The 13,903-nt window shown below is 44.5% G+C and overlaps 2 non-coding genes and 2 pseudogenes across 2 annotated transcripts; all 4 read right to left on the reverse strand.

Annotated features, from left to right (window-relative positions):
* Positions 1–1,994: 1,994 nt before the first annotated feature.
* Positions 1,995–2,185, reverse strand: LOC130336465 (U2 spliceosomal RNA). Its single transcript, XR_008877888.1, has one exon. It is a non-coding gene; the product is annotated as a U2 spliceosomal RNA (small nuclear RNA).
* A 2,081-nt stretch (positions 2,186–4,266) lies between these two features.
* Positions 4,267–4,457, reverse strand: LOC130336466 (U2 spliceosomal RNA). The gene has a single exon (XR_008877889.1). It is a non-coding gene; the product is annotated as a U2 spliceosomal RNA (small nuclear RNA).
* A 2,087-nt stretch (positions 4,458–6,544) lies between these two features.
* On the reverse strand, positions 6,545–6,751 carry LOC130336438 (U2 spliceosomal RNA; annotated as a pseudogene).
* Positions 6,752–11,777: 5,026 nt separating this feature from the next.
* LOC130336452 (U2 spliceosomal RNA) lies at positions 11,778–11,910 on the reverse strand (annotated as a pseudogene).
* Positions 11,911–13,903: the final 1,993 nt, after the last annotated feature.

Raw genomic sequence — 13,903 nt, forward strand, 5'->3', positions numbered from 1 at the left:
CAATTTTCCATGCACACTCTGGGCTGGGGGGCAGTCAACCACCAGTACACACAGCAGAACCTAAACCCATACCATTATTGCTAAGCAGCAAGACAGGGGCCCATTGCACTCCCACGGGGCCTTTTTAAATGCAATCCATAACCCGGATTTGCCAGGAACCCTTCTTACTCCTCCTACTTGCATGTGACACTGGGCTTAGGATCTGCATAGGAAACACACACACAAGCACACACCTACCTTTGTTGCCTGCAGATGCCTCCTTGGCTGTCCCCAAACGGTATCAAACCAACACCCACGGGAAGCTGTAAGCATAGAGGACATGCCTGCACCCCATTGGACTTACCTGTGTGGGTTAAATCCGGGTTATTTGACAACCTATGGCGGTGATGGTTCTGCTCAGGCAGAGCAGTGCTGATGCTCCTCATAAAGCTGTCGCTGCTGTGAAGGTTCTAGGTGACATCACAAATCCCTTTGGTTACATACACAACAAAGCTGGGTTGTTGTTGTTTACACTCTGCAAGGCCTGTGGAAGTGAGTGACATCATAGCACTGTAGTTCTGAGGGTTCAAGATGGATGCAACAATCTCCTGTTGCTTCTATGAAGGCCGTAATAGACGACATCACCAAACAGCTCCATAGTCACATACACAGCAAAGGAGAGATGTTGTTTACACCTAGTGATGTCAGTGGTATTGAGTGACATCACAGCACAGTGCTAAGGCTCCTGGGCCTGGACACAGCAGCGGCTGCAATATCTCAACGGAGAATACGTTTATATCTATGTGTGTGTGTGCGCATATATATATATATATATATATTTCTCCGCCAAAATCACTTTTAAACCCATTTCCACCTTTTTTTCCCTTCTCTTCCTCTTACTTTTTTTTCACGTTTTTTTACGTTTTTCTCCTTTTCGCCTCTTTTCTGGGCGTATTATTCTTCTTTTTCTTCTTTTTTTTCGTCTAATGCATACCCCATCAGTGCAGCAATGCTTATTCAATACCGCCAGCAGATGGAGACACTGGGGGATAATTTTCTAAGGATTTATACTGATTTTTCCTGTCTGAATTTGTCGCACAGAAAGTTGCAGGCCAAATATGTGTGACATTTCTGCGACTTTAGCTTCTAGAGCATTTTTACAACATTATACATAGGTGCTGAATACATAAAAAGCGACTGTTCAGCGACAGACAAGTCGCATCGGCTGAAAGTAGGCCAGAATGTCAGTCCATGTTGGAGCAGGTTTAGATACAGTCTAAAGCATAGATCTCAAAGTCTGTGCACAGAATTTAGCAAGGGCCTCGCACCTTCTGATGCATCAGGTAGGTGCACAATAGCATAGCCTAACCCTCTGTACTTTGGTCTATATTGATGCGGGACATAGACAGCCAGCTGATGACCAATCCATTAGTGCAATGGATGGCTGGAAGCATTTGTCTTTGCCTTTGCAATACCACAGAAGCAATGCATGGTCAATGTACAGCAATGACACACCTGTGTGAACAGCCAGGAGACCCCCCCCCCCCCCCCCATGTTATGTTACATAGTTACATAGTTAGTACGGTCGAAAAAAGACATATGTCCATCACGTTCAACCAGGGAATTAAGGGGTAGGGGTGTGGCGCGATATTGGGGAAGGGATGAGATTTTATATTTCTTCATAAGCATTAATCTTATTTTGTCAATTAGGAACATTCAGCACCCACCCGCTATCAAGGCAGCTGCCTATCATGTCATGCCCTACCTGCACAGGTGTGCTGGCTACTCAAATGATCCAATTAAGGAGGCCATTTAGTCAGCAGCAGCAGAAGTCCTGTGCCTGGACGCTCCAACAGGGGCCAGACACAAGCAGAAGCAGAAGCAGCAGAAGCAGCAGCAGCACCACCTTTTGTTTTTTGGCTGCAGCAGCAGCAAGGCCCACAGGGCTGGCTAGCTGGCTAGCCAGCAAGCAGGTAGCAATGAAAGTAGGAATCTTTCTTTTTAACCCTGTAAGGGGGTGGTGCACTGTACCCGAAGATACTGCCATATCGGGTCAATGCATAGGGCGACGGAAGCAAGCTTCGAAATCGGCCCCCGTTCTCAAAAATCCATTTAATATATGGTCCCCAGATAGGGGACGTATCAGATATTAAACTGATAAGAACAGATACTACACTTGATCTTAGCCAAAAGGCCGAGAAGCGATAACCGTGAAAGGGGCGGGCCCAACAAGGTCCCCTTCATGGGCACTATCACTGCTTGCTGTCAGGGAGGCTGCCAGACAATTTTCCATGCACACTCTGGGCTGGGGGGCAGTCAACCACCAGTACACACAGCAGAACCTAAACCCATACCATTATTGCTAAGCAGCAAGACAGGGGCCCATTGCACTCCCACGGGGCCTTTTTAAATGCAATCCATAACCCGGATTTGCCAGGAACCCTTCTTACTCCTCCTACTTGCATGTGACACTGGGCTTAGGATCTGCATAGGAAACACACACACAAGCACACACCTACCTTTGTTGCCTGCAGATGCCTCCTTGGCTGTCCCCAAACGGTATCAAACCAACACCCACGGGAAGCTGTAAGCATAGAGGACATGCCTGCACCCCATTGGACTTACCTGTGTGGGTTAAATCCGGGTTATTTGACAACCTATGGCGGTGATGGTTCTGCTCAGGCAGAGCAGTGCTGATGCTCCTCATAAAGCTGTCGCTGCTGTGAAGGTTCTAGGTGACATCACAAATCCCTTTGGTTACATACACAACAAAGCTGGGTTGTTGTTGTTTACACTCTGCAAGGCCTGTGGAAGTGAGTGACATCATAGCACTGTAGTTCTGAGGGTTCAAGATGGATGCAACAATCTCCTGTTGCTTCTATGAAGGCCGTAATAGACGACATCACCAAACAGCTCCATAGTCACATACACAGCAAAGGAGAGATGTTGTTTACACCTAGTGATGTCAGTGGTATTGAGTGACATCACAGCACAGTGCTAAGGCTCCTGGGCCTGGACACAGCAGCGGCTGCAATATCTCAACGGAGAATACGTTTATATCTATGTGTGTGTGTGCGCATATATATATATATATATATATATATATATATTTCTCCGCCGAAATCACTTTTAAACCCATTTCCACCTTTTTTTCCCTTCTCTTCCTCTTACTTTTTTTTCACGTTTTTTTACGTTTTTCTCCTTTTCGCCTCTTTTCTGGGCGTATTATTCTTCTTTTTCTTCTTTTTTTTCGTCTAATGCATACCCCATCAGTGCAGCAATGCTTATTCAATACCGCCAGCAGATGGAGACACTGGGGGATAATTTTCTAAGGATTTATACTGATTTTTCCTGTCTGAATTTGTCGCACAGAAAGTTGCAGGCCAAATATGTGTGACATTTCTGCGACTTTAGCTTCTAGAGCATTTTTACAACATTATACATAGGTGCTGAATACATAAAAAGCGACTGTTCAGCGACAGACAAGTCGCATCGGCTGAAAGTAGGCCAGAATGTCAGTCCATGTTGGAGCAGGTTTAGATACAGTCTAAAGCATAGATCTCAAAGTCTGTGCACAGAATTTAGCAAGGGCCTCGCACCTTCTGATGCATCAGGTAGGTGCACAATAGCATAGCCTAACCCTCTGTACTTTGGTCTATATTGATGCGGGACATAGACAGCCAGCTGATGACCAATCCATTAGTGCAATGGATGGCTGGAAGCATTTGTCTTTGCCTTTGCAATACCACAGAAGCAATGCATGGTCAATGTACAGCAATGACACACCTGTGTGAACAGCCAGGAGACCCCCCCCCCCCCCCCCCATGTTATGTTACATAGTTACATAGTTAGTACGGTCGAAAAAAGACATATGTCCATCACGTTCAACCAGGGAATTAAGGGGTAGGGGTGTGGCGCGATATTGGGGAAGGGATGAGATTTTATATTTCTTCATAAGCATTAATCTTATTTTGTCAATTAGGAACATTCAGCACCCACCCGCTATCAAGGCAGCTGCCTATCATGTCATGCCCTACCTGCACAGGTGTGCTGGCTACTCAAATGATCCAATTAAGGAGGCCATTTAGTCAGCAGCAGCAGAAGTCCTGTGCCTGGACGCTCCAACAGGGGCCAGACACAAGCAGAAGCAGAAGCAGCAGAAGCAGCAGCAGCACCACCTTTTGTTTTTTGGCTGCAGCAGCAGCAAGGCCCACAGGGCTGGCTAGCTGGCTAGCCAGCAAGCAGGTAGCAATGAAAGTAGGAATCTTTCTTTTTAACCCTGTAAGGGGGTGGTGCACTGTACCCGAAGATACTGCCATATCGGGTCAATGCATAGGGCGACGGAAGCAAGCTTCGAAATCGGCCCCCGTTCTCAAAAATCCATTTAATATATGGTCCCCAGATAGGGGACGTATCAGATATTAAACTGATAAGAACAGATACTACACTTGATCTTAGCCAAAAGGCCGAGAAGCGATAACCGTGAAAGGGGCGGGCCCAACAAGGTCCCCTTCATGGGCACTATCACTGCTTGCTGTCAGGGAGGCTGCCAGACAATTTTCCATGCACACTCTGGGCTGGGGGGCAGTCAACCACCAGTACACACAGCAGAACCTAAACCCATACCATTATTGCTAAGCAGCAAGACAGGGGCCCATTGCACTCCCACGGGGCCTTTTTAAATGCAATCCATAACCCGGATTTGCCAGGAACCCTTCTTACTCCTCCTACTTGCATGTGACACTGGGCTTAGGATCTGCATAGGAAACACACACACAAGCACACACCTACCTTTGTTGCCTGCAGATGCCTCCTTGGCTGTCCCCAAACGGTATCAAACCAACACCCACGGGAAGCTGTAAGCATAGAGGACATGCCTGCACCCCATTGGACTTACCTGTGTGGGTTAAATCCGGGTTATTTGACAACCTATGGCGGTGATGGTTCTGCTCAGGCAGAGCAGTGCTGATGCTCCTCATAAAGCTGTCGCTGCTGTGAAGGTTCTAGGTGACATCACAAATCCCTTTGGTTACATACACAACAAAGCTGGGTTGTTGTTGTTTACACTCTGCAAGGCCTGTGGAAGTGAGTGACATCATAGCACTGTAGTTCTGAGGGTTCAAGATGGATGCAACAATCTCCTGTTGCTTCTATGAAGGCCGTAATAGACGACATCACCAAACAGCTCCATAGTCACATACACAGCAAAGGAGAGATGTTGTTTACACCTAGTGATGTCAGTGGTATTGAGTGACATCACAGCACAGTGCTAAGGCTCCTGGGCCTGGACACAGCAGCGGCTGCAATATCTCAACGGAGAATACGTTTATATCTATGTGTGTGTGTGCGCATATATATATATATATATATATATATATATATATTTCTCCGCCGAAATCACTTTTAAACCCATTTCCACCTTTTTTTCCCTTCTCTTCCTCTTACTTTTTTTTCACGTTTTTTTACGTTTTTCTCCTTTTCGCCTCTTTTCTGGGCGTATTATTCTTCTTTTTCTTCTTTTTTTTCGTCTAATGCATACCCCATCAGTGCAGCAATGCTTATTCAATACCGCCAGCAGATGGAGACACTGGGGGATAATTTTCTAAGGATTTATACTGATTTTTCCTGTCTGAATTTGTCGCACAGAAAGTTGCAGGCCAAATATGTGTGACATTTCTGCGACTTTAGCTTCTAGAGCATTTTTACAACATTATACATAGGTGCTGAATACATAAAAAGCGACTGTTCAGCGACAGACAAGTCGCATCGGCTGAAAGTAGGCCAGAATGTCAGTCCATGTTGGAGCAGGTTTAGATACAGTCTAAAGCATAGATCTCAAAGTCTGTGCACAGAATTTAGCAAGGGCCTCGCACCTTCTGATGCATCAGGTAGGTGCACAATAGCATAGCCTAACCCTCTGTACTTTGGTCTATATTGATGCGGGACATAGACAGCCAGCTGATGACCAATCCATTAGTGCAATGGATGGCTGGAAGCATTTGTCTTTGCCTTTGCAATACCACAGAAGCAATGCATGGTCAATGTACAGCAATGACACACCTGTGTGAACAGCCAGGAGACCCCCCCCCCCCCCCCCCCATGTTATGTTACATAGTTACATAGTTAGTACGGTCGAAAAAAGACATATGTCCATCACGTTCAACCAGGGAATTAAGGGGTAGGGGTGTGGCGCGATATTGGGGAAGGGATGAGATTTTATATTTCTTCATAAGCATTAATCTTATTTTGTCAATTAGGAACATTCAGCACCCACCCGCTATCAAGGCAGCTGCCTATCATGTCATGCCCTACCTGCACAGGTGTGCTGGCTACTCAAATGATCCAATTAAGGAGGCCATTTAGTCAGCAGCAGCAGAAGTCCTGTGCCTGGACGCTCCAACAGGGGCCAGACACAAGCAGAAGCAGAAGCAGCAGAAGCAGCAGCAGCAGCACCACCTTTTGTTTTTTGGCTGCAGCAGCAGCAAGGCCCACAGGGCTGGCTAGCTGGCTAGCCAGCAAGCAGGTAGCAATGAAAGTAGGAATCTTTCTTTTTAACCCTGTAAGGGGGTGGTGCACTGTACCCGAAGATACTGCCATATCGGGTCAATGCATAGGGCGACGGAAGCAAGCTTCGAAATCGGCCCCCGTTCTCAAAAATCCATTTAATATATGGTCCCCAGATAGGGGACGTATCAGATATTAAACTGATAAGAACAGATTTTTTTTTTTTAACTTGACTACCCTTACGGGGGCAAACTTTATTAAAAATTAAATAATGTTAACAAAATTGTGCAAATATGTCAATAAATACAGTTACATATAAATAACATATTTACAACATATTAAAACATAAAATGGGCACTTGGTGGCTTTACAAGATAGAATTCCATTCTTTTAAAAACCATTTTCTAGATAAAAGCGGAAATCTCTTCTTGTCTAAAAGATAGTACTGGTACATTTCATAAAAACAGATAGATAAAATGTCCTTCACAGATAAAACCTCATGCTTGAACAATAAAATATTCCTGGCCTTCCACAGAGCTGCCTTCACACAGTTTATGATCTTCCATGCAATAGTCTCTTGAGTCCGTGTTGGGCATTCCAGGCAACCATAAAAAACCACTGCAATATTTAAGTCTTTTAGTCCAGTTATCCTTTTTACCAGAGGGAGTATCTTTGTCCATATTTTCTGCGAGTAAAAACAAGTCCATATTAGATGGTGCACGGTCTCCTCTTGTCGGCATCCCTCCCTCGGGCAGGTTGCAGAGTTGGATAATCCTCTTCGGTGCTGGAATGCCCGGCATGGAAGACACTCGTGTGCGCAGCTCCAGGCCAGGTCCTTCTGTGAATTAAAAAGATAATTAATACTCAACATCTTCCAAATCTGTATACACTTCTGTTCGTTAAAATTTTTGATGGGAGTCACGGTACTGGTTTCTTTTATTTCCTTTAGTAGTTTTTTGCTATTGCACAGATCCTGAACACTTTTACCTTTAAAATTATATAAGTTTAAAATTTTTCCTAAAATCATGTATTGAGGGGGTAAATTCAAAGAATAAGGGCAACTTAAAACTGTAGAAAACCAGCCGTTCCTCCGCATAAAATAACCAGTATTAAAACGAACAAAATAAGACCAGTAGCTATCTTTAAAAACGGTAGTAAAACACATGCTAAAAAACTTTATTAAAAGGAAAGCTTTAAAATCTGGAAAATCCTTACCGCCCCTGGAGTTCGGTTTTATCACAATTTGTCTCTTTAATTTTTCGCTCTTAGAACTCCAAAAGAAAGTAAAACAAGCTTTTGTTATTTTCTTTAGAACCATTTCGGGGGGTGGGAAAACCAGACTTAAATACAATAAAATAGGTAAAAGCACCATTTTTGTAATTAAAACCTTCCCTTCCATTGTAAGTTCTCGCATGTTCCACATACATATTTTCTTATTTATTTTTTGAGCCACCAAGTCCCAGCTATTAAAACCATTATTAGACTCGTCAAAGGAGACACCTAAAATCTGCACCGACTCAGACACAGGGACGGGCACATCATACAAAGGCATTCCGCCTATGTTTAAAATGTTACTTTTGTTAAAATTGACTTTAAAACCGGAGGCACAATTAAAATATTGAATCTGTTTTAGCGTCTTCTGAAGCGATGGGGTGTCCCTGCAAAACACCGCAACATCGTCCATGTACCCCACTACCTTCGCCTCTAGTCCCCCTCCTCCTGGCAGGGGGACTCCATGGATCTGCTTATCCTTTCGTATTGTACATAAAAGAGGCTCTATTGCGCAAATGAAGAGTAGTGGGGACAAGGGACACCCCTGCTTCACTCCGGAATTTAAAATCACGCCCTGTGTCTTAAAACCATTTACTAAAATTTTACTAGTACAGTTATCATAAAAAGCTCTAAGAGACAATAAAAAGCCATCAGGTATACCCATTTTCTCTAAAACCTTAAAAAGATAAAAATGTGACACCCTGTCGAAAGCTTTTTCAAAATCTATGGATAAAACCGCCAGCTTTCCTTTTCTTAATTTGGTGTCGCTAATTACATCCTTTAAAAGGTTTAGGTTCTCCCATAAACTCCTCCCAGGCACCCCACAGACTTGGTTTGTATGAATTATTTTATGGATTACGTTCTTTAAGCGGTTAGCACACAGTTTCGCCATTATTTTATAGTCGCAGTTCAGAAGGGTGATTGGTCTCCAGTTTTTGAGTTCCGACCGGTCTCCCTTTTTGAATAGCAGGGAGACATCACCCTTCTTCCATGAGCCTGGGAGGATTTTAGACTTAAAGACTTCCGTAAAAAGGGAGAACAAATCTTCTTTTAAAATACCATAAAAAGTAACATAAAATTCAATGGGTATACCATCCGGCCCAGGCACTTTACCTGTTTTAAAACTCTTGACGGTCTCTAAAATCTCCTGCTCTGAAATATTCTGCAATAAAAAAGACTGTGAGACAGGATCTAAAAAATTGGTGATCTCCTTTAACGAGTCATTCATAAAACATTCATCAATGTGTTTTACATTAAAAAGATCCGCATAAAACTCTTGCACCTTTTTTAAAATACCCTGTACATCATTCACTCCTTCAATGTTTTCTATTAACCTTCTATTTTCATGTATTTTCTTAAAAAAATACCTGGAGCAGGTCTCGTTTTCCTCAAGATGCTGTATTCGAGACCTAAAGATAATTTCTTTTCCTTTCTGCTCCAGGCACTTAGTTATTTCTTTTTTAAGATCATGTACCTCCTTCTCCACCTCCATCCCATGTGCTCTGAATTTGTACAGGGTTTGCAGACGAGTATTTAGGATATTATAAAATTCACGTTTTTCTTTAGCTTTCCTAACCCCAACACGGATAAAAAATTCTTTTATTTTTAGTTTCATTTTTTCCCACCAGATACTGGTGGGAGTGTTGGGGTCTTTTACTCGTCTGCATTCCTTGTAAAAGGTGATAAAATCTGATAAAACCTGCGGATCTTCTAAAAGGGACACGTTTAACTTCCAGGCATTCCTACCAGTTCTCCTTTTAAAATCACTTTTAACTTTAAAATACAATAATTTATGGTCAGAAAAAACATTGGTAAAAAGATCACAGTTAAAAGGCAGTACTTGATAAGAACAAAAAATAAAATCTATCCTGGAGCTACAGCTTGCATTGCTCCAGGTAACACCGTCTTCCTCTGGTACGTTAAAATTACATTTTTTAAAAACATCAGTGAGATTAAAATCTAAAATCAAGTTTTTTAACATAAAAGACGTCTTATCATAGTTCCTACTCACTGCGTTCGAAAAACGGCGTTCTCCCCTTAAAATACAATTAAAATCACCTGATAAAACAAGAGGACTAGAATTGTTAATAAAAAGGGGTAAAATCTCCAACATTTTTATTCTTTCATTCTTATCAGGAGAACCATAAAAATTTAAAAACTGCCATTTAATACCATTAATAAAAGCGCTGACCAATAAAATTCTGCCTGGTAAAATTTCGTTAAAACTCTCAATTAAAACGTTCCCTTTAAAAAGTATGGCGACCCCTGCTGATCTGGACTCATTTGATCCAGACCAGACTGATGGACCGTGCACCCAATCATCTTCATATTCTTTATAATTTAATCTGTGCGGGATGCCACATTCCTGCAGGAAAAGGACGGAAGCAGCAAAAACCGACAAGTAATTAAATAGGGCAACCCTTCTTACTCTGGCGCTCACACTTCTCACGTTCAAGGACAGACCGGACAACTCAGCCATGGGAATGTACAAGAAAACGTCTTACACCTCTGATTCCCCCTCCGAAGCCTCATACCCCCCAAAATCTGACTCAACTGTACGCATAGAGGAAGCAGGAGAGGAGGCACCATCACTCAGCCGACCCCCCTCCTCCATCATGATTGAGGCATAGTTGTTCTCGGGCATCCTGGCAATCAGGGCTCCAGACTCATTGGGTTCTTCCACCTCTTGCCCCTCCATAGGGGTCGGGTGTTCACTTAGTTCCGTCTCTGGTACCTCAGAGACGGTCACCCCTGAAACCTCCTCCTGGCAGGGAGGAGGGGGGGTATCCCCTATGGGGACCTGTGGAGGAACGTCACTTGGGTTCCCTGCATCCGCAGGTACTTCCATCGGCTCCCCCTGGACCGCCTCCGAATAGAGTCTTTTGGAGCCCCTCCGCCTTTTAACCTTCACCTCTCCACCCGGATCATCGCTCTCAGGGGGACCCTGAGCCAGAGGTTGCTGAGGAGCGGATTCGGCCGCCGTCCGCTCCTCTCTTAACCCAGCATGCTCCTGGGGGCCAGTTTTTTCACCACTTGCACGTTTTTTGGCCATCCTCTGCTCTTTAGGGTCCCCTCCTTTTGCCTGAGGGGGGTCTTTCTCCTTCTCCATCTCACCGCTTACCTCTTGTGGGGGGGTAATCACTGGCTCTGCTTGCCTCGGCTGGTGTCCCGGTTGCTGTCCTTGCTGCCTCCAGGGTTGCCACTGCTGCTCCGTCCTATGTCTGTGGGGACAAGAGGAGAAAAGGTGACCGAATTGTTGACAGAAATTGCACCTCCCTCCTCTTGTGCATTTCTCTGTCTCGTGCTGTGTGCTACCACATTTTTTGCATGTACTTTCACAGTTTTCTTTTGTGTGTCCATATCTGTGACACTTCCTGCAGTAGCTTGGCATCCCCGCATAAAAGAGGTCGCCACACATATTATTTATTTTGAAACGAGCTGGTGGTAGTTGTATTCCCCCTGGCAATCTGTCATCTTTTTTGCATGTAACCTGAAATCTCCACTTAGATGTCCAGATGCCACAGCTGTTCATGATTTTTCCTCTGCACTCAACCTTACTAAAATAGACTTGTAAAAACAACTCAACATCGTGTAGGTTGGCGAAAGGGGAATACATCTTTACTACCACCAGCTTAATATCGTCTAGAACGTGCTCAATAATCCGGACACCCTGAAGCTTTTTGTCTTTACTCGCAGCAGCTCTGGTAACAAAATCTCTGTGGATGCCATTTTGTGTGAACGTCACATCAAAAATTTTACGCTTCGGGTAGTCCTGGATTGCCAATATCTCGCCCTTCTGTATTCCGAAAACTCCTCCGAGCACGTCCTCTACTACGAATTTCAAATCGTCCGCCCTTTTGGTATCATCCGTGAGAATGACTCTCACGGTGTTTTTGATCCTTGCGTATGCCGGCACAGAACCTGGATCCGGATCATCATCCATGGTTCTAACCTCTCTCCACCCGAAGGTCTTGAGAGGCGATCGCTACTCGTTACCCTGGGACTAGGCCCTCTCCCCAATAGCAACAAGTGGGTGAAGCCCAGGCAATAAACCTGGGCGATCCCACAAGGCCGAGGAGAGGGGTACCCGAGTACCTTCTGACCAGATCTCCTGTATTACTACACTTGATCTTAGCCAAAAGGCCGAGAAGCGATAACCGTGAAAGGGGCGGGCCCAACAAGGTCCCCTTCATGGGCACTATCACTGCTTGCTGTCAGGGAGGCTGCCAGACAATTTTCCATGCACACTCTGGGCTGGGGGGCAGTCAACCACCAGTACACACAGCAGAACCTAAACCCATACCATTATTGCTAAGCAGCAAGACAGGGGCCCATTGCACTCCCACGGGGCCTTTTTAAATGCAATCCATAACCCGGATTTGCCAGGAACCCTTCTTACTCCTCCTACTTGCATGTGACACTGGGCTTAGGATCTGCATAGGAAACACACACACAAGCACACACCTACCTTTGTTGCCTGCAGATGCCTCCTTGGCTGTCCCCAAACGGTATCAAACCAACACCCACGGGAAGCTGTAAGCATAGAGGACATGCCTGCACCCCATTGGACTTACCTGTGTGGGTTAAATCCGGGTTATTTGACAACCTATGGCGGTGATGGTTCTGCTCAGGCAGAGCAGTGCTGATGCTCCTCATAAAGCTGTCGCTGCTGTGAAGGTTCTAGGTGACATCACAAATCCCTTTGGTTACATACACAACAAAGCTGGGTTGTTGTTGTTTACACTCTGCAAGGCCTGTGGAAGTGAGTGACATCATAGCACTGTAGTTCTGAGGGTTCAAGATGGATGCAACAATCTCCTGTTGCTTCTATGAAGGCCGTAATAGACGACATCACCAAACAGCTCCATAGTCACATACACAGCAAAGGAGAGATGTTGTTTACACCTAGTGATGTCAGTGGTATTGAGTGACATCACAGCACAGTGCTAAGGCTCCTGGGCCTGGACACAGCAGCGGCTGCAATATCTCAACGGAGAATACGTTTATATCTATGTGTGTGTGTGCGCATATATATATATATATATATATATATATATATATATATATATTTCTCCGCCGAAATCACTTTTAAACCCATTTCCACCTTTTTTTCCCTTCTCTTCCTCTTACTTTTTTTTCACGTTTTTTTACGTTTTTCTCCTTTTCGCCTCTTTTCTGGGCGTATTATTCTTCTTTTTCTTCTTTTTTTTCGTCTAATGCATACCCCATCAGTGCAGCAATGCTTATTCAATACCGCCAGCAGATGGAGACACTGGGGGATAATTTTCTAAGGATTTATACTGATTTTTCCTGTCTGAATTTGTCGCACAGAAAGTTGCAGGCCAAATATGTGTGACATTTCTGCGACTTTAGCTTCTAGAGCATTTTTACAACATTATACATAGGTGCTGAATACATAAAAAGCGACTGTTCAGCAACAGACAAGTCGCATCGGCTGAAAGTAGGCCAGAATGTCAGTCCATGTTGGAGCAGGTTTAGATACAGTCTAAAGCATAGATCTCAAAGTCTGTGCACAGAATTTAGCAAGGGCCTCGCACCTTCTGATGCATCAGGTAGGTGCACAATAGCATAGCCTCACCCTCTGTACTTTGGTCTATATTGATGCGGGACATAGACAGCCAGCTGATGACCAATCCATTAGTGCAATGGATGGCTGGAAGCATTTGTCTTTGCCTTTGCAATACCACAGAAGCAATGCATGGTCAATGTACAGCAATGACACACCTGTGTGAACAGCCAGGAGACCCCCCCCCCCCCCCCCCCATGTTATGTTACATAGTTACATAGTTAGTACGGTCGAAAAAAGACATATGTCCATCACGTTCAACCAGGGAATTAAGGGGTAGGGGTGTGGCGCGATATTGGGGAAGGGATGAGATTTTATATTTCTTCATAAGCATTAATCTTATTTTGTCAATTAGGAACATTCAGCACCCACCCGCTATCAAGGCAGCTGCCTATCATGTCATGCCCTACCTGCACAGGTGTGCTGGCTACTCAAATGATCCAATTAAGGAGGCCATTTAGTCAGCAGCAGCAGAAGTCCTGTGCCTGGACGCTCCAACAGGGGCCAGACACAAGCAGAAGCAGAAGCAGCAGAAGCAGCAGCAGCACCACCTTTTGTTTT

Source organism: Hyla sarda, unplaced genomic scaffold (assembly GCF_029499605.1).
Source record: "Hyla sarda isolate aHylSar1 unplaced genomic scaffold, aHylSar1.hap1 scaffold_479, whole genome shotgun sequence".
In the NCBI taxonomy this organism is placed as follows: Eukaryota; Metazoa; Chordata; class Amphibia; order Anura; family Hylidae; genus Hyla; species Hyla sarda.